Genomic DNA, 22,550 nt, shown 5'->3' on the forward strand with positions numbered 1-22,550 from the left:
GACTTTTTTGCCATTTTCTGGCCCTGTTTTCAACATGCTATGCTATGGCGCGTCTCTGTGAGCCATAACATGCAGTTTTCATCCATTTTTGGGACGGGTCAAAATTTGAGATTTTTGCCATACTATACTATGCGATTTTCGGTCATTTTTTCAACATGCGTTTTTATGACATTTGGGCTTTTTTGGGCCCTGTTTTTAACATGCTATGCTGTGGCGCTTGTCTATGAGCTATAATACGCAATTTTCAGCCATTTTTGGGACGGATCAAAATTTGAGATTTTTGCCATACTATACTATGCGATTTTTCTGTCGTTTTTTCAACATGTGATATTTTTACTTTTGGGCCATTTTTTGGCCCTGTCTTCAACATGCTATGCTATGGCGTGTCTGTATGAGCTATAATACGCAGTTTTCAGCCATTTTTATGACGGGTCAAAATTTGAGATTTTTGCCATACTATACTATGCGATCTTTGGTATTTTTTTCAACATGCTAGATTTTACCTTTTTTGCCTTTTTTGGGCTCTTGTTTCAACATGCTATGCTATGGCGCCTATCTATGAGCCATAATAAGCGGTTTTCAGCCATTTTTATGATGGGTCAAAATTTGAGATTTTTGCCATACTATACTATGCGATTGTCGGTCATTTTTTCAACATGCTAGATTTAGCCTTTTTTGCCTTTTTTGGGCCCTCATTTCAACATGCTACGCTATGGTGCGTGTGTATGAGCCATAACATGCAGTTTTCATCCATTTTTGGGACGGGTCAAAATTTGAGATTTTTGCCATACTATACTATGCGATTTTTGGTCTTTTTTTCAACATGCTAGATTTAGCCTTTTTAGTCTTTTTTGGGCCCTGTTTTCAACATGCTATGCTATAGCGTGTCTATATGAGCTATAATAAGCGGTTTTCAGACATATTTGGGACGGGTCAAAATATGAGATTTTTGCCATACTATACTATGCGATTGTCGGTCATTTTTTCAACATGCTAGATTTTGCCTTTTTTGCCTTTTTTGGGCCCTCATTTCAACATGCTATGCTATGGTGCGTGTGTATGAGCCATAACATGCAGTTTTCATCCATTTTTGGGACGGGTCAAAATTTGAGATTTTTGCCATACTATACTATGCGATTTTTTCGGTTGTTTTTTCAACATGTGATATTTTGACTTTTTGGCCTTTTTCTGGCCTGTTTTCAACATGCTATGCTATGGCGCGTCTCTGTGAGCCATAACATGCAGTTTTCATCCATTTTTTGGATGGGTCAAAATTTGAGATTTTTGCCATACTATACTATGCAATTGTCGGTCATTTTTTCAACATGTGATATTTTTACTTTTTGGCCATATTTTGGCTCTGTTTTCAACATGCTATGGTATGGCGCCTATCTATGAGCCACAATAAGCGGTTTTCAGCCATTTTTATGATGGGTCAAAATTTGAGATTTTTGCCATACTATACTATGCGATTGTTGGTCATTTTTTCAACATGCTAGATTTTGCCTTTTTTGCCTTTTTTGGGCCCTTATTTCAACATGCTATGCTATGGTGCATGTGTGTGAGCCATAACATGCAGTTTTCATCCATTTTTGGGACGGGTCAAAATTTGAGATTTTTGCCATACTATACTATGCGATTTTTGGTATTTTTTTTCAACATGCTAGATTTAGCCTTTTTAGTCTTTTTTGGGCCCTGTTTTCAACATGCTATGCTATGGCGAGTCTCTATGAGCTATAATAAGCGGTTTTCAGCCATTTTTGGGACGGGTCAAAATTTGAGATTTTTGCCATACTATACTATGCGATTGTCGGTAATTTTTTCAACATGCATTTTTATGACTTTTTGGTCTTTTTTTGGCCCTGTTTTCAACATGCTATGCTATGGCGCGTCTCTATGAGCTATAACGCAGTTTTCAGCCATTTTGGGACGGGTCAAAATTTGAGATTTTGCCATACTATACTATGCGATTTTCGGTCATTTTTTCAACATGCTAGATTTTGCCTTTTTAGCCTTTTTTGGGCCCTGTTTTCAACATGCTATGCTATGACGCGTCTGTATGAGCAAAAATATGCAGTTTTCATCCATTTTTGGGGCGGGTCAAAATTTGAGATTTTTGCCATATGCGATTTTTAGTATTTTTTTCAACATGCTAGATTTAGCCTTTTTAGCCTTTTTTGGGCCCTGTTTTTAACATGCTATGCTATGGCGAGTCTCTATGAGCTATAATAAGCGGTTTTCAGCCATTTTTAGGACGGGTCAAAATTTGAGATTTTTGCCATACTATACTATGCGATCTTTGGTATTTTTTTCAACATGCTAGATTTTACCTTTTTTGCCTTTTTTGGGCTCTTGTTTCAACATGCTATGCTATGGCGCCTATCTATGAGCCATAATAAGCGGTTTTCAGCCATTTTTATGATGGGTCAAAATTTGAGATTTTTGCCATACTATACTATGCGATTGTCGGTCATTTTTTCAACATGCTAGATTTAGCCTTTTTTGCCTTTTTTGGGCCCTCATTTCAACATGCTACGCTTATGGTGTGTATGAGCCATAACATGCAGTTTTCATCCATTTTTGGGACGGGTCAAAATTTGAGATTTTTGCCATACTATACTATGCGATTTTTGGTCTTTTTTTCAACATGCTAGATTTAGCCTTTTTAGTCTTTTTTGGGCCCTCATTTCAACATGCTATGCTATAGCGTGTCTATATGAGCTATAATAAGCGGTTTTCAGACATATTTGGGACGGGTCAAAATATGAGATTTTTGCCATACTATACTATGCGATTGTCGGTCATTTTTTCAACATGCTAGATTTTGCCTTTTTTGCCTTTTTTGGGCCCTCATTTCAACATGCTATGCTATGGTGCGTGTGTATGAGCCATAACATGCAGTTTTCATCCATTTTTGGGACGGGTCAAAATTTGAGATTTTTGCCATACTATACTATGCGATTTTTTCGGTTGTTTTTTCAACATGTGATATTTTGACTTTTTGGCCTTTTTCTGGCCTGTTTTCAACATGCTATGCTATGGCGCGTCTCTGTGAGCCATAACATGCAGTTTTCATCCATTTTTTGGATGGGTCAAAATTTGAGATTTTTGCCATACTATACTATGCAATTGTCGGTCATTTTTTCAACATGTGATATTTTTACTTTTTGGCCATATTTTGGCTCTGTTTTCAACATGCTATGGTATGGCGCCTATCTATGAGCCACAATAAGCGGTTTTCAGCCATTTTTATGATGGGTCAAAATTTGAGATTTTTGCCATACTATACTATGCGATTGTTGGTCATTTTTTCAACATGCTAGATTTTGCCTTTTTTGCCTTTTTTGGGCCCTTATTTCAACATGCTATGCTATGGTGCATGTGTGTGAGCCATAACATGCAGTTTTCATCCATTTTTGGGACGGGTCAAAATTTGAGATTTTTGCCATACTATACTATGCGATTTTTGGTATTTTTTTTCAACATGCTAGATTTAGCCTTTTTAGTCTTTTTTGGGCCCTGTTTTCAACATGCTATGCTATGGCGAGTCTCTATGAGCTATAATAAGCGGTTTTCAGCCATTTTTGGGACGGGTCAAAATTTGAGATTTTTGCCATACTATACTATGCGATTTTTGGTCATTTTTTCAACATGCGTTTTTATGACTTTTTGGCCTTTTTTTGGCCCTGTTTTTAACATGCTATGCTATGGCGCGTGTCTATGAGCTATAATACGCAGTTTTCAGCCATTTTTGGGACGGGTCAAAATTTGAGATTTTTGCCATACTATACTATGCGATTTTCGGTCATTTTTTCAACATGCTAGATTTTGCCTTTTTAGCCTTTTTTGGGCCCTGTTTTCAACATGCTATGCTATGACGCGTCTGTATGAGCAAAAATATGCAGTTTTCATCCATTTTTGGGGCGGGTCAAAATTTGAGATTTTTGCCATATGCGATTTTTAGTATTTTTTTCAACATGCTAGATTTAGCCTTTTTAGCCTTTTTTGGGCCCTGTTTTTAACATGCTATGCTATGGCGAGTCTCTATGAGCTATAATAAGCGGTTTTCAGCCATTTTTAGGACGGGTCAACATTTGAGATTTTTGCCATACTATATTATGCGATTGTCGGTCATTTTTTCAACATGTGATATTTTTACTTTTTTGGCCATTTTTTGGCCCTGTTTTCAACATGCTATGCTATGGTGCCTATCTATGAGCCATAATAAGCGGTTTTCAGCCATTTTTATGATGGGTCAAAATTTGAGATTTTTGCCATACTATACTATGCGATTTTTGGTCTTTTTTTCAACATGCTAGATTTAGCCTTTTTAGTCTGTTTTTGGCCCTGTTTTCAACATGCTATGCTATGGTGAGTCTCTATGAGCTATAATAAGCGGTTTTCAGCCATATTTGGGACGGGTCAAAATTTGAGATTTTTGCCATACTATACTATGCGATTTTCAGTCGTTTTTTTTTAACATCCTAGATTTTGACTTTTTAGCCTATTTGGGGACTCTTTTTTCAACATGCTATGCAATGGCGCGTCTCTATGAGCTATAATAAGTGGTTTTCAGCCATTTTTGGGACGGGTCAGAATTTTAGATTTTTTGCAATAGTGTTCTATGTGCTTTTTGGCCATTTTTTATGGGGTCTTTGTCTTGTTTGGCCTTCATTTCCAGTTTGTATACCATGATGTGTCTTTACAAGTTATAATGAGACAATTTCAACAATTTTCTGACACGTCAAAATTTTACTTTTTTTTTGCCATACTATACAATTGGTGTATTGGCCCTTTTTTTTAACATGCTAGTGTTACTTGCCATGAAGGGGCACAATGCTGCATGTGTTTTTCTCCTCTATTTTTTCCCTCCTTTTTGTTTTTTTCCCAGGTACTAATAACCGAACTGGGTTTCACCCGTACATCCTCATTGATTTCCACCTGTGGAGATGGTCACTGGTTCCCTCCACTCAATCATCGTCATCATCATCATCATCCATCGGCACCGCCATTAAAGAGGATGTCCTGCAGAGCGCCGTCTCTCTTTTTATCTTTTAGTTCTCTGCCTGAGCTGGTTGACTGTTTTATGTCCAGAGCTGTTTTTGTTGCATTTGGTGAAAGGTATGTGATGAGAGGTTGTAGACGTTGGGTTGGTTGGGTTACCCAATACACATTTGCATGCACTCAGGAAATCTCTATTTAGACACACTAGGTTAATTGGCTTTTGCTACCCCCTCTGTGAAAACTCATTTTTAGATAAGATAGTTAGGTTTCTGTGTTTGAGTTTTTGTTTTCTGAGGTAGCGATTTAGTTAGGCCCAGTTGTGTTGTATTAAATTATTTTCTTTGGCACAACCACCTTGTCCCATCCTCTCTCACATTTTGAGAACCTTTGTTTGGTGTCTGAACAGTCACAAATAAATGACTTTGATTTCCACTTCTACTCTGATTCGTTATTCTTGGTTGTCGTGTTATCATTCCTTTGCTGTGTATATATATATAATATGTTATACTAAGTTCAGGAGGTTTTTAGGTCATACTATACTATGCGATTTTTGGTCGTTTTTTCAACATGCGATTTTATGACATTTTGGTCTTTTTTTGGCCCTGTTTTCAACATGCTATGCTATGGCACGTGTCTATGAGCTATAATACGCAGTTTTCAGCCATTTTTGGGACGGGTCAAAATTTGAGATTTTTGCCATACTATACTATGCGATTTTTGGTCATTTTTTCAACATGCATTTTTATGACTTTTTGGCCTTTTTTTGGCCCTGTTTTTAACATGCTATGCTATGGCGCGTGTCTATGAGCTATAATACGCAGTTTTCAGCCATTTTTGGGACGGGTCAAAATTTGAGATTTTTGCCATACTATGCGATTTTCGGTCATTTTTTCAACATGCATTTTTATGACTTTTTGGGCTTTTTTTGGCCCTGTTTTTAACATGCTATGCTATGGCGCGTCTCTATGAGCTATAATAAGTGGTTTTCAGCCATTTTTGGGATGGGTCAAAATTTGAGATTTTTGCCATACTATACTATGCGATTTTTGGTCATTTTTTTGACATGTTAGATTTTGACTTTTTAGCCTTTTTTTGGCCCTGTTTTCAACATGCTATGCTATGGCGCGTCTCTATGAGCTATAATAAGTGGTTTTCAGCCATTTTTGGGACGGGTCAAAATTTGAGATTTTTGCCATACTATACTATGCGATTTTTGGTCATTTTTTCAACATGCATTTTTATGACTTTTTGGCCTTTTTTTGGCCCTGTTTTTAACATGCTATGCTATGGCGCGTGTCTATGAGCTATAATATGCAGTTTTCAGCCATTTTTGGGACGGGTCAAAATTTGAGATTTTTGCCATACTATACTATGCGATTTTCGGTCATTTTTTCAACATGCTAGATTCTGACTTTTTGGCCTTTTTCTGGCCCTCTTTTCAACATGCTATGCTATGGCGCGTCTCTGTGAGCCATAACATGCAGTTTTCATCCATTTTTGGGATAGGTCAAAATTTGAGATTTTTGCCATACTATACTATGCGATTTTCGGTCATTTTTTCAACATGCGTTTTTATGACTTTTTGGTCTTTTTTTGGCCCTGTTTTCAACATGCTATGCTATGGCGCGTGTCTATGAGCTATAATAAGTGGTTTTCAGCCATTTTTGGGACGGGTCAAAATTTGAGATTTTTGCCATACTATACTATGCGATTTTCGGTCATTTTTTCAACATGCATTTTTATGACTTTTTGGGCTTTTTTTGGCCCTGTTTTTAACATGCTATGCTATGGCGCGTGTCTATGAGCTATAATACATGATTTTAAGCCATTTTTGGGACGGGTCAAAATTTGAGATTTTTGCCATACTATACTATGCGATTTTCGGTCATTTTTTCAACATGCTAGATTTTGACTTTTTAGCCGTTTGGGGACTCTTTTTTCAACATGCTATGCTATGGCGCGTGTCTATGAGCTATAATAAGTGGTTTTCAGCCATTTTTTGGGACGGGTCAAAATTTGAGATTTTTGCCATACTATACTATGCGATTTTCGGTCATTTTTTCAACATGCATTTTTATGACTTTTTGGTCTTTTTTTGGCCCTGTTTTTAACATGCTATGCTAAGGCGCGTCTCTATGAGCTATAATAAGTGGTTTTCAGCCATTTTTGGGACGGGTCAAAATTTGAGATTTTTGCCATACTATACTATGCGATTTTCGTTCATTTTTTCAACATGCTAGATTTTGACTTTTTAGCCGTTTGGGGACTCTTTTTTCAACATGCTATGCTATGGCGCGTGTCTATGAGCTATAATAAGTGGTTTTCAGCCATTTTTGGGACGGGTCAAAATTTGAGATTTTTGCCATACTATACTATGCGATTTTCGGTCATTTTTTCAACATGCGTTTTTATGCCTTTTTTGCCTTTTTTTGGCCCTGTTTTCAACATGCTATGCTATGGCGCGTGTCTATGAGCTATAATACGCAGTTTTCAGCCATTTTTGGTACGGGTCAAAATTTGAGATTTTTGCCATACTATACTATGCGATTTTTGGTCATTTTTTCAACATGCGTTTTTATGACTTTTTGGTCTTTTTTTGGCCCTGTTTTTAACATGCTATGCTAAGGCGCGTCTCTATGAGCTATAATAAGTGGTTTTCAGCCATTTTTGGGACGGGTCAAAATTTGAGATTTTTGCCATACTATACTATGCGATTTTCGGTCATTTTTTCAACATGCATTTTTATGACTTTTTGGGCTTTTTTTGGCCCTGTTTTTAACATGCTATGCTATGGCGCGTCTCTATGAGCTATAATAAGTGGTTTTCAGCCATTTTTGGGACGGGTCAAAATTTGAGATTTTTGCCATACTATACTATGCGATTTTTGGTCATTTTTTCAACATGTGTTTTTATGACTTTTTGGTCTTTTTTTGGCCCTCTTTTCAACATGCTATGCTATGGCGCGTGTCTATGAGCTATAATACGCAGTTTTAAGCCATTTTTGGGACGGGTCAAAATTTGAGATTTTTGCCATACTATACTATGCGATTTTCGGTCATTTTTTCAACATGCTAGATTTTGACTTTTTAGCCGTTTGGGGACTCTTTTTTCAACATGCTATGCTATGGCGCGTGTCTATGAGCTATAATAAGTGGTTTTCAGCCATTTTTGGGACGGGTCAAAATTTGAGATTTTTGCCATACTATACTATGCGATTTTTGGTCATTTTTTCAACATGCATTTTTATGACTTTTTGGCCTTTTTTTGGCCCTGTTTTTAACATGCTATGCTATGGCGCGTGTCTATGAGCTATAATACGCAGTTTTAAGCCATTTTTGGGACGGGTCAAAATTTGAGATTTTTGCCATACTATACTATGCGATTTTCGGTCATTTTTTCAACATGCTAGATTTTGACTTTTTAGCCGTTTGGGGACTCTTTTTTCAACATGCTATGCTATGGCGCGTGTCTATGAGCTATAATAAGTGGTTTTCAGCCATTTTTGGAACGGGTCAAAATTTGAGATTTTTGCCATACTATACTATGCGATTTTCGGTCATTTTTTCAACATGCGTTTTTATGCCTTTTTTGCCTTTTTTTGGCCCTGTTTTCAACATGCTATGCTATGGCGCGTGTCTATGAGCTATAATACGCAGTTTTCAGCCATTTTTGGTACGGGTCAAAATTTGAGATTTTTGCCATACTATACTATGCGATTTTTGGTCATTTTTTCAACATGCGTTTTTATGACTTTTTGGTCTTTTTTTGGCCCTGTTTTTAACATGCTATGCTAAGGCGCGTCTCTATGAGCTATAATAAGTGGTTTTCAGCCATTTTTGGGACGGGTCAAAATTTGAGATTTTTGCCATACTATACTATGCGATTTTCGGTCATTTTTTCAACATGCATTTTTATGACTTTTTGGGCTTTTTTTGGCCCTGTTTTTAACATGCTATGCTATGGCGCGTCTCTATGAGCTATAATAAGTGGTTTTCAGCCATTTTTGGGACGGGTCAAAATTTGAGATTTTTGCCATACTATACTATGCGATTTTTGGTCATTTTTTCAACATGTGTTTTTATGACTTTTTGGTCTTTTTTTGGCCCTCTTTTCAACATGCTATGCTATGGCGCGTGTCTATGAGCTATAATACGCAGTTTTAAGCCATTTTTGGGACGGGTCAAAATTTGAGATTTTTGCCATACTATACTATGCGATTTTCGGTCATTTTTTCAACATGCTAGATTTTGACTTTTTAGCCGTTTGGGGACTCTTTTTTCAACATGCTATGCTATGGCGCGTGTCTATGAGCTATAATACGCAGTTTTCAGCCATTTTTGGTACGGGTCAAAATTTGAGATTTTTGCCATACTATACTATGCGATTTTTGGTCATTTTTTCAACATGCGTTTTTATGACTTTTTGGTCTTTTTTTGGCCCTGTTTTTAACATGCTATGCTGAGGCGCGTCTCTATGAGCTATAATAAGTGGTTTTCAGCCATTTTTGGGACGGGTCAAAATTTGAGATTTTTGCCATACTATATTATGCGATTTTCGGTCATTTTTTCAACATGCATTTTTATGACTTTTTGGGCTTTTTTTGGCCCTGTTTTTAACATGCTATGCTATGGCGCGTCTCTATGAGCTATAATAAGTGGTTTTCAGCCATTTTTGGGACGGGTCAAAATTTGAGATTTTTGCCATACTATACTATGCGATTTTCGGTCATTTTTTCAACATGCGTTTTTATGACTTTTTGGTCTTTTTTTGGCCCTGTTTTTAACATGCTATGCTAAGGCGCGTCTCTATGAGCTATAATAAGTGGTTTTCAGCCATTTTTGGGACGGGTCAAAATTTGAGATTTTTGCCATACTATACTATGCGATTTTCGGTCATTTTTTCAACATGCATTTTTATGACTTTTTGGGCTTTTTTTGGCCCTGTTTTTAACATGCTATGCTATGGCGCGTCTCTATGAGCTATAATAAGTGGTTTTCAGCCATTTTTGGGACGGGTCAAAATTTGAGATTTTTGCCATACTATACTATGCGATTTTTGGTCATTTTTTCAACATGTGTTTTTATGACTTTTTGGTCTTTTTTTGGCCCTCTTTTCAACATGCTATGCTATGGCGCGTGTCTATGAGCTATAATACGCAGTTTTAAGCCATTTTTGGGACGGGTCAAAATTTGAGATTTTTGCCATACTATACTATGCGATTTTCGGTCATTTTTTCAACATGCTAGATTTTGACTTTTTAGCCGTTTGGGGACTCTTTTTTCAACATGCTATGCTATGGCGCGTGTCTATGAGCTATAATACGCAGTTTTCAGCCATTTTTGGTACGGGTCAAAATTTGAGATTTTTGCCATACTATACTATGCGATTTTTGGTCATTTTTTCAACATGCGTTTTATGACTTTTTGGTCTTTTTGGCCCTGTTTTTAACATGCTATGCTGAGGCTGCGTCTCTATGAGCTATAATAAGTGGTTTTCAGCCATTTTTGGGACGGGTCAAAATTTGAGATTTTTGCCATACTATACTATGCGATTTTCGGTCATTTTTTCAACATGCATTTTTATGACTTTTTGGGCTTTTTTTGGCCCTGTTTTTAACATGCTATGCTATGGCGCGTCTCTATGAGCTATAATAAGTGGTTTTCAGCCATTTTTGGGACGGGTCAAAATTTGAGATTTTTGCCATACTATACTATGCGATTTTCGGTCATTTTTTCAACATGCATTTTTATGACTTTTTGGGCTTTTTTGGCCCTGTTTTCAACATGCTATGCTATGGCGCGTGTCTATGAGCTATAATAAGTGGTTTTCAGCCATTTTTGGAACGGGTCAAAATTTGAGATTTTTGCCATACTATACTATGCGATTTTCGGTCATTTTTTTCAACATGCTAGATTTTATGCCTTTTTGCCTTTTTTGGACTCTGTTTTCAACATGCTATGCTATGGCGCGTGTCTATGAGCTATAATAAGTGGTTTTCAGCCATTTTGGACGGGTCAAAATTTGAGATTTTTGCCATACTATACTATGCGATTTTGGTCATTTTTCAACATGCATTTTATGACTTTTTGGCCCTTTTTTGGCCCTGTTTTTAACATGCTATGCTATGGCGGCGTGTCTATGAGCTATAATAAGTGGTTTTAAGCCATTTTTGGAACGGGTCAAAATTTGAGATTTTTGCCATACTATACTATGCGATTTTCGGTCATTTTTTCAACATGCGTTTTTATGCCTTTTTTGCCTTTTTTTGGCCCTGTTTTCAACATGCTATGCTATGGCGCGTGTCTATGAGCTATAATAAGTGGTTTTCAGCCATTTTTGGAACGGGTCAAAATTTGAGATTTTTGCCATACTATACTATGCGATTTTCGGTCATTTTTTCAACATGCTAGATTTATGACTTTTTGCCTTTTTTGGACTCTGTTTTCAACATGCTATGCTATGGCGTGTCTATGAGCTATAATACGCAGTTTTCAGCCATTTTTGGTACGGGTCAAAATTTGAGATTTTTGCCATACTATACTATGCGATTTTTGGTCATTTTTTCAACATGCGTTTTTATGACTTTTTGGTCTTTTTTTGGCCCTGTTTTTAACATGCTATGCTAAGGCGCGTCTCTATGAGCTATAATAAGTGGTTTTCAGCCATTTTTGGGACGGGTCAAAATTTGAGATTTTTGCCATACTATACTATGCGATTTTCGGTCATTTTTTCAACATGCATTTTTATGACTTTTTGGCCTTTTTTTGGCCCTGTTTTTAACATGCTATGCTATGGCGCGTGTCTATGAGCTATAATACGCAGTTTTAAGCCATTTTTGGGACGGGTCAAAATTTGAGATTTTTGCCATACTATACTATGCGATTTTCGGTCATTTTTTCAACATGCTAGATTTTGACTTTTTAGCCGTTTGGGGACTCTTTTTTCAACATGCTATGCTATGGCGCGTGTCTATGAGCTATAATAAGTGGTTTTCAGCCATTTTTGGAACGGGTCAAAATTTGAGATTTTTGCCATACTATACTATGCGATTTTCGGTCATTTTTTCAACATGCGTTTTTATGCCTTTTTTGCCTTTTTTTGGCCCTGTTTTCAACATGCTATGCTATGGCGCGTGTCTATGAGCTATAATACGCAGTTTTCAGCCATTTTTGGTACGGGTCAAAATTTGAGATTTTTGCCATACTATACTATGCGATTTTCGGTCATTTTTTCAACATGCATTTTTATGACTTTTTGGGCTTTTTTTGGCCCTGTTTTTAACATGCTATGCTATGGCGCGTCTCTATGAGCTATAATAAGTGGTTTTCAGCCATTTTTGGGACGGGTCAAAATTTGAGATTTTTGCCATACTATACTATGCGATTTTTGGTCATTTTTTCAACATGTGTTTTTATGACTTTTTGGTCTTTTTTTGGCCCTCTTTTCAACATGCTATGCTATGGCGCGTGTCTATGAGCTATAATACGCAGTTTTAAGCCATTTTTGGGACGGGTCAAAATTTGAGATTTTTGCCATACTATACTATGCGATTTTCGGTCATTTTTTCAACATGCTAGATTTTGACTTTTTAGCCGTTTGGGGACTCTTTTTTCAACATGCTATGCTATGGCGCGTGTCTATGAGCTATAATAAGTGGTTTTCAGCCATTTTTGGGACGGGTCAAAATTTGAGATTTTTGCCATACTATACTATGCGATTTTCGGTCATTTTTTCAACATGCGTTTTTATGCCTTTTTTGCCTTTTTTTGGCCCTGTTTTCAACATGCTATGCTATGGCGCGTGTCTATGAGCTATAATAAGTGGTTTTCAGCCATTTTTGAGCAGGTCAAAATTTGAGATTTTTGCCATACTATACTATGCGATTTTCGGTCATTTTTTCAACATGCGTTTTTATGCCTTTTTTGCCTTTTTTTGGCCCTGTTTTCAACATGCTATGCTATGGCGCGTGTCTATGAGCTATAATACGCAGTTTTCAGCCATTTTAGTGCAGGTCAAAATTTGAGATTTTGCCATACTATACTATGCGATTTTTGGTCATTTTTCAACATGCGTTTTTATGACTTTTTGGTCTTTTTTTGGCCCTGTTTTTAACATGCTATGCTAAGGCGCGTCTCTATGAGCTATAATAAGTGGTTTTCAGCCATTTTTGGGACGGGTCAAAATTTGAGATTTTTGCCATACTATACTATGCGATTTTTGGTCATTTTTTCAACATGCATTTTTATGACTTTTTGGCCTTTTTTTGGCCCTGTTTTTAACATGCTATGCTATGGCGCGTGTCTATGAGCTATAATAAGTGGTTTTCAGCCATTTTTGGTACGGGTCAAAATTTGAGATTTTTGCCATACTATACTATGCGATTTTCGGTCATTTTTTCAACATGTGTTTTTATGACTTTTTGGTCTTTTTTTGGCCCTGTTTTCAACATGCTATGCTATGGCGTGTCTATGAGCTATACGCAGTTTTCAGCCATTTTTGATGCAGGTCAAAATTTGAGATTTTTGCCATACTATACTATGCGATTTTCGGTCATTTTTTCAACATGCTAGATTTTGACTTTTTGGCCTTTTTCTGGCCCTGTTTTCAACATGCTATGCTATGGCGCGTCTCTATGAGCTATAATAAGTGGTTTTCAGCCATTTTTGGGACGGGTCAAAATTTGAGATTTTTGCCATACTATACTATGCGATTTTCGGTCATTTTTTCAACATGCTAGATTTTGACTTTTTGGCCTTTTTCTGGCCCTGTTTTCAACATGCTATGCTATGGCGCGTCTCTGTGAGCCATAACATGCAGTTTTCATCCATTTTTGGGATGGGTCAAAATTTGAGATTTTTGCCATACTATACTATGCGATTTTCGGTCATTTTTTTCAACATGCGTTTTTATGACTTTTTGGTCTTTTTTTGGCCCTGTTTTCAACATGCTATGCTATGGCGCGTGTCTATGAGCTATAATAAGTGGTTTTCAGCCATTTTTGGGACGGGTCAAAATTTGAGATTTTTGCCATACTATACTATGCGATTTTTGGTCATTTTTTCAACATGCGTTTTTGTGACTTTTTGGGCTTTTTTTGGCCCTGTTTTTAACATGCTATGCTATGGCGCGTCTCTATGAGCTATAATAAGTGGTTTTCAGCCATTTTTGGGACGGGTCAAAATTTGAGATTTTGCCATACTATACTATGCGATTTTTTGTCATTTTTTCAACATGTGTTTTTATGACTTTTTTGTCTTTTTTTGGCCCTCTTTTCAACATGCTATGCTATGGCGCGTGTCTATGAGCTATAATACGCAGTTTTCAGCCATTTATGGGACGGGTCAAAATTTGAGATTTTTGCCATACTATACTATGCGATTTTCGGTCATTTTTTCAACATGCTAGATTTTGACTTTTTAGCCGTTTGGGGACTCTTTTTTCCACATGCTATGCTATGGCGCGTGTCTATGAGCTATAATAAGTGGTTTTCAGCCATTTTTGGGACGGGTCAAAATTTGAGATTTTTGCCATACTATACTATGCGATTTTCGGTCATTTTTTCAACATGCGTTATTATGCCTTTTTTGCCTTTTTTTGGCCCTGTTTTCAACATGCTATGCTATGGCGCGTGTCTATGAGCTATAATAAGTGGTTTTCAGCCATTTTTGGGACGGGTCAAAATTTGAGATTTTTGCCATACTATACTATGCGATTTTCGGTCATTTTTTCAACATGCTAGATTTTGACTTATTAGCCGCTTTAGGGACTCTTTTTTTCAACATGCTATGCTATGGCGCGTGTCTATGAGCTATAATAAGTGGTTTTCAGCCTTTTTTGGGACGGGTCAAAATTTGAGATTTTTGCCATACTATACTATGCGATTTTTGGTCATTTTTTCAACATGCGTTTTTATGACTTTTTGGGCTTTGTTTTGCCGTGTTTTTAACATTCTATGCTATGGCGTCTCTATGAGCTATAATAAGTGGTTTTCAGCCATTTTTGGGACGGGTCAAAATTTGAGATTTTTGCCATACTATACTATGCGATTTTTGGTCATTTTTTCAACATGTGTTTTTATGACTTTTTGGTCTTTTTTTGGCCCTGTTTTCAACATGCTATGCTATGGCGCGTGTCTATGAGCTATAATACGCAGTTTTCAGCCATTTTTGGTACGGGTCAAAATTTGAGATTTTTGCCATACTATACTATGCGATTTTCGGTCATTTTTTCAACATGCTAGATTTTGACTTTTTAGCCGTTTGGGGACTCTTTTTTCAACATGCTATGCTATGGCGCGTGTCTATGAGCTATAATAAGTGGTTTTCAGCCATTTTTGGGACGGGTCAAAATTTGAGATTTTTGCCATACTATACTATGCGATTTTTGGTCATTTTTTCAACATGCATTTTTATGACTTTTTGGCCCTTTTTTGGCCCTGTTTTTAACATGCTATGCTATGGCGCGTGTCTATGAGCTATAATACGCAGTTTTAAGCCATTTTTGGGACGGGTCAAAATTTGAGATTTTTGCCATACTATACTATGCGATTTTCGGTCATTTTTTCAACATGCGTTTTTATGCCTTTTTTGCCTTTTTTTGGCCCTGTTTTCAACATGCTATGCTATGGCGCGTGTCTATGAGCTATAATAAGTGGTTTTCAGCCATTTTTGGAACGGGTCAAAATTTGAGATTTTTGCCATACTATACTATGCGATTTTCGGTCATTTTTTCAACATGCGTTTTTATGCCTTTTTTGCCTTTTTTTGGCCCTGTTTTCAACATGCTATGCTATGGCGCGTGTCTATGAGCTATAATACGCAGTTTTCAGCCATTTTTGGTACGGGTCAAAATTTGAGATTTTTGCCATACTATACTATGCGATTTTCGGTCATTTTTTCAACATGCGTTTTTATGACTATTTGGGCTTTTTTGGCCCTGTTTTTAACATGCTATGCTAAGGCGTCTCTATGAGCTATAATAAGTGGTTTTCAGCCATTTTTGGGACGGGTCAAAATTTGAGATTTTGCCATACTATACGATGCGATTTTCGGTCATTTTTTCAACATGCATTTTTATGACTTTTTGGGCTTTTTTTGGCCCTGTTTTTAACATGCTATGCTATGGCGCGTGTCTATGAGCTATAATACGCAGTTTTAAGCCATTTTTGGGACGGGTCAAAATTTGAGATTTTTGCCATACTATACTATGCGATTTTCGGTCATTTTTTCAACATGCTAGATTTTGACTTTTTAGCCGTTTGGGGACTCTTTTTTCAACATGCTATGCTATGGCGCGTGTCTATGAGCTATAATAAGTGGTTTTCAGCCATTTTTGGGACGGGTCAAAATTTGAGATTTTTGCCATACTATACTATGCGATTTTTGGTCATTTTTTCAACATGCATTTTTATGACTTTTTGGCCTTTTTTTGGCCCTGTTTTTAACATGCTATGCTATGGCGCGTGTCTATGAGCTATAATAAGTGGTTTTCAGCCATTTTTGGGACGGGTCAAAATTTGAGATTTTTGCCATACTATACTATGCGATTTTTGGTCATTTTTCAACATGCTAGATTTATGACTTTTTGGGCTTTTTGGGACTCTTTTTTCAACATGCTATGCTATGGCGGCGTGTCTATGAGCTATAATAAGTGGTTTTCAGCCATTTTGGACGGGTCAAAATTTGAGATTTTGCCATACTATACTATGCGATTTTTGGTCATTTTTTCAACATGCGTTTTATGACTTTTTGGTCTTTGTTTGGCCCTGTTTTTAACATGCTATGCTATGGCGCGTCTCTATGAGCTATAATAAGTGGTTTTCAGCCATTTTTGGGACGGGTCAAAATTTGAGATTTTTGCCATACTATACTATGCGATTTTTGGTCATTTTTTCAACATGTGTTTTTATGACTTTTTGGTCTTTTTTTGGCCCTGTTTTCAACATGCTATGCTATGGCGCGTGTCTATGAGCTATAATAAGTGGTTTTCAGCCATTTTTGGGACGGGTCAAAATTTGAGATTTTTGCCATACTATACTATGCGATTTTCGGTCATTTTTCAACATGCATTTTATGACTTTTTAGGCTTTTGTTGGCGCTGTTTTAAACATGCTATGCTATGGCGCGTGTCTATGAGCTATAATAAGTGGTTTTCAGCCATTTTTGGGACGGGTCAAAATTTGAGATTTTTGCCATACTATACTATGCGATTTTCGGTCATTTTTTCAACATGCATTTTTATGCCTTTTTTGCCTTTTTTTGGCCCTGTTTTCAACATGCTATGCTATGGCGCGTGTCTATGAGCTATAATAAGTGGTTTTCAGCCATTTTTGGGACGGGTCAAAATTTGAGATTTTTGCCATACTATACTATGCGCTTTTTGGTCATTTTTCAACATGCATTTTTATGACTTTTTGGCCTTTTTGGCCTCTGTTTTCAACATGCTATGCTATGGCGTGTCTATGAGCTATAATAAGTGGTTTTCAGCCATTTTGGAGACGGGTCAAAATTTGAGATTTTTGCCATACTATACTATGCGATTTTCGGTCATTTTTTCAACATGCTGATTTTATGACTTTTTAGCCTTTTTTTTGGGGACTCTTTTTTTCAACATGCTATGCTATGGCGCGTGTCTATGAGCTATAATAAGTGGTTTTCAGCCATTTTTGAACGGGTCAAAATTTGAGATTTTTGCCATACTATACTATGCGATTTTGGTCATTTTTCAACATGCGTTTTATGACTTTTTGGCCTTTTTGGCCCTGTTTTCAACATGCTATGCTATGGCGCGTGTCTATGAGCTATAATAAGTGGTTTTCAGCCATTTTTGGGACGGGTCAAAATTTGAGATTTTTGCCATACTATACTATGCGATTTTCGGTCATTTTTTCAACATGCATTTTTATGACTTTTTGGGCTTTTTTTGGCCCTGTTTTTAACATGCTATGCTATGGCGCGTGTCTATGAGCTATAATACGCAGTTTTAAGCCATTTTTGGGACGGGTCAAAATTTGAGATTTTGCCATACTATACTATGCGATTTTGGTCATTTTTTCAACATGCTAGATTATGACTTTTTGGTCTTTTTGACTCTTTTTCAACATGCTATGCTATGGCGCGTGTCTATGAGCTATAATAAGTGGTTTTCAGCCATTTTTGGGACGGGTCAAAATTTGAGATTTTTGCCATACTATACTATGCGATTTTTGGTCATTTTTTCAACATGCATTTTTATGACTTTTTGGCCTTTTTTTGGCCCTGTTTTTAACATGCTATGCTATGGCGCGTGTCTATGAGCTATAATACGCAGTTTTAAGCCATTTTTGGGACGGGTCAAAATTTGAGATTTTTGCCATACTATACTATGCAATTTTCGGTCATTTTTTCAACATGCTAGATTTTGACTTTTTAGCCGTTTGGGGACTCTTTTTTCAACATGCTATGCTATGGCGCGTGTCTATGAGCTATAATAAGTGGTTTTCAGCCATTTTTGGAACGGGTCAAAATTTGAGATTTTTGCCATACTATACTATGCGATTTTCGGTCATTTTTTCAACATGCGTTTTTATGCCTTTTTGGGCTTTTTGGCCCTGTTTTCAACATGCTATGCTATGGCGGCGTCTCTATGAGCTATAATAAGTGGTTTTCAGCCATTTTTGGGACGGTCAAAATTTGAGATTTTGCCATACTATACTATGCGATTTTTGGTCATTTTTCAACATGTGTTTTTATGACTTTTTGGTCTTTTTGGCCCTGTTTTCAACATGCTATGCTATGGCGCGTGTCTATGAGCTATAATACGCAGTTTTCAGCCATTTTTGGTACGGGTCAAAATTTGAGATTTTTGCCATACTATACTATGCGATTTTTGGTCATTTTTTCAACATGCGTTTTTATGACTTTTTGGTCTTTTTTTGGCCCTGTTTTTAACATGCTATGCTAAGGCGCGTCTCTATGAGCTATAATAAGTGGTTTTCAGCCATTTTTGGGACGGGTCAAAATTTGAGATTTTTGCCATACTATACTATGCGATTTTTGGTCATTCTTTCAACATGCATTTTTATGACTTTTTGGCCTTTTTTTGGCCCTGTTTTTAACATGCTATGCTATGGCGGCGTGTCTATGAGCTATAATAAGTGGTTTTCAGCCATTTTGGTACGGGTCAAAATTTGAGATTTTTGCCATACTATACTATGCGATTTTCGGTCATTTTTTCAACATGTGTTTTTATGACTTTTTGGTCTTTTTTTGGCCCTGTTTTCAACATGCTATGCTATGGCGCGTGTCTATGAGCTATAATACGCAGTTTTCAGCCATTTTTGGTACGGGTCAAAATTTGAGATTTTTGCCATACTATACTATGCGATTTTCGGTCATTTTTTCAACATGCTAGATTTTGACTTTTTGGCCTTTTTCTGGCCCTGTTTTCAACATGCTATGCTATGGCGCGTCTCTATGAGCTATAATAAGTGGTTTTCAGCCATTTTTGGGACGGGTCAAAATTTGAGATTTTTGCCATACTATACTATGCGATTTTCGGTCATTTTTTCAACATGCTAGATTTTGACTTTTTGGCCTTTTTCTGGCCCTGTTTTCAACATGCTATGCTATGGCGCGTCTCTGTGAGCCATACATGCAGTTTTTCATCATTTTTGGGATGGGTCAAAATTTGAGATTTTTGCCATACTATACTATGCGATTTTCGGTCATTTTTTTCAACATGCGTTTTTATGACTTTTTGGTCTTTTTTGGCCCTGTTTTCAACATGCTATGCTATGGCGCGTGTCTATGAGCTATAATAAGTGGTTTTCAGCCATTTTTGGGACGGGTCAAAATTTGAGATTTTTGCCATACTATACTATGCGATTTTTGGTCATTTTTTCAACATGCGTTTTTGTGACTTTTTGGGCTTTTTTTGGCCCTGTTTTTAACATGCTATGCTATGGCGCGTCTCTATGAGCTATAATAAGTGGTTTTCAGCCATTTTTGGGACGGGTCAAAATTTGAGATTTTTGCCATACTATACTATGCGATTTTTGGTCATTTTTTCAACATGTGTTTTTATGACTTTTTGGTCTTTTTTTGGCCCTCTTTTCAACATGCTATGCTATGGCGCGTGTCTATGAGCTATAATACGCAGTTTTCAGCCATTTTTGGGACGGGTCAAAATTTGAGATTTTTGCCATACTATACTATGCGATTTTCGGTCATTTTTTCAACATGCTAGATTTTGACTTTTTAGCCGTTTGGGGACTCTTTTTTCCACATGCTATGCTATGGCGCGTGTCTATGAGCTATAATAAGTGGTTTTCAGCCATTTTTGGGACGGGTCAAAATTTGAGATTTTTGCCATACTATACTATGCGATTTTCGGTCATTTTTTCAACATGCGTTTTTATGCCTTTTTTGCCTTTTTTTGGCCCTGTTTTCAACATGCTATGCTATGGCGCGTGTCTATGAGCTATAATAAGTGGTTTTCAGCCATTTTTGGGACGGGTCAAAATTTGAGATTTTTGCCATACTATACTATGCGATTTTCGGTCATTTTTTCAACATGCTAGATTTTGACTTTTTAGCCGTTTGGGGACTCTTTTTTTCAACATGCTATGCTATGGCGCGTGTCTATGAGCTATAATAAGTGGTTTTCAGCCTTTTTTGGGACGGGTCAAAATTTGAGATTTTTGCCATACTATACTATGCGATTTTTGGTCATTTTTTCAACATGCGTTTTTATGACTTTTTGGGCTTTTTTTGGCCCTGTTTTTAACATGCTATGCTATGGCGCGTCTCTATGAGCTATAATAAGTGGTTTTCAGCCATTTTTGGGACGGGTCAAAATTTGAGATTTTTGCCATACTATACTATGCGATTTTTGGTCATTTTTTCAACATGTGTTTTTATGACTTTTTGGTCTTTTTTTGGCCCTGTTTTCAACATGCTATGCTATGGCGCGTGTCTATGAGCTATAATACGCAGTTTTCAGCCATTTTTGGTACGGGTCAAAATTTGAGATTTTTGCCATACTATACTATGCGATTTTCGGTCATTTTTTCAACATGCTAGATTTTGACTTTTTAGCCGTTTGGGGACTCTTTTTTCCACATGCTATGCTATGGCGCGTGTCTATGAGCTATAATAAGTGGTTTTCAGCCATTTTTGGGACGGGTCAAAATTTGAGATTTTTGCCATACTATACTATGCGATTTTCGGTCATTTTTTCAACATGCGTTATTATGCCTTTTTTGCCTTTTTTTGGCCCTGTTTTCAACATGCTATGCTATGGCGCGTGTCTATGAGCTATAATAAGTGGTTTTCAGCCATTTTTGGGACGGGTCAAAATTTGAGATTTTTGCCATACTATACTATGCGATTTTCGGTCATTTTTTCAACATGCTAGATTTTGACTTTTTAGCCGTTTGGGGACTCTTTTTTTCAACATGCTATGCTATGGCGCGTGTCTATGAGCTATAATAAGTGGTTTTCAGCCATTTTTGGGACGGGTCAAAATTTGAGATTTTTGCCATACTATACTATGCGATTTTCGGTCATTTTTTCAACATGCGTTTTTATGACTTTTTGGCCTTTTTTTGGCCCTGTTTTTAACATGCTATGCTATGGCGCGTGTCTATGAGCTATAATAAGTGGTTTTCAGCCATTTTTGGGACGGGTCAAAATTTGAGATTTTTGCCATACTATACTATGCGATTTTCGGTCATTTTTTCAACATGCTAGATTTTGACTTTTTGGCCTTTTTCTGGCCCTGTTTTCACCATGCTATGCTATGGTGCGTCTCTGTGAGCCATAACATGCAGTTTTCATCCATTTTTAGGATGGGTCAAAATTTGAGATTTTTGCCATACTATACTATGCGATTTTCGGTCATTTTTTCTACATGCTAGATTTTGACTTTTTGGTTTTTTTCTGGCCCTGTTTTCAACATGCTATGCTATGGTGCGTCTCTGTGAGCCATAACATGCAGTTTTCATCCATTTTTAGGATGGGTCAAAATTTGAGATTTTTGCCATACTATACTATGCGATTTTTGGTCATTTTTTCAACATGCTAGATTTTTACTTTTTAGCCTTTTGGGGACTCTTTTTTCAACATGCTAGATTTTGACTTTTTGGCCTTTTTCTGGCCCTGTTTTCAACATGCTATGCTATGTCGCCTATCTATGATGTTTTCAGTCATTTTTGGGACTGGTCAAAATTTGAGATTTTTGCCATACTATACTATGCGATTTTTGGTCTTTTTCTCAATATGTGACATTTTGACTTCTTGGCCTTTTTTGGGCCCTGTTTTCAACATGTTTTGCTGTGGCACATCTCTATGAGCTGTAATATGCGGTTTTCAGTCTTGTTTGGGATGGGTCAAAAAATCAGGGTTTTTTTCAGCCATTTTTGGGATGGGTCAACATTTGAGATTTTTTGCCATACTATACTATCTGGCTCTTGGCCTTTTTTTTGACATGCTAAGTTATGACATTTTAGGCCTTTTGTCGACACAGTATGCTATAGGACGACTCTACAAGCTATTATAAGTGGTTTC

Source organism: Plectropomus leopardus, chromosome 22 (genome assembly GCF_026936395.1).
Source record: "Plectropomus leopardus strain MGB_pleo_1.0 chromosome 22, ASM2693639v1, whole genome shotgun sequence".
Lineage (NCBI taxonomy): Eukaryota > Metazoa > Chordata > Actinopteri > Perciformes > Serranidae > Plectropomus > Plectropomus leopardus.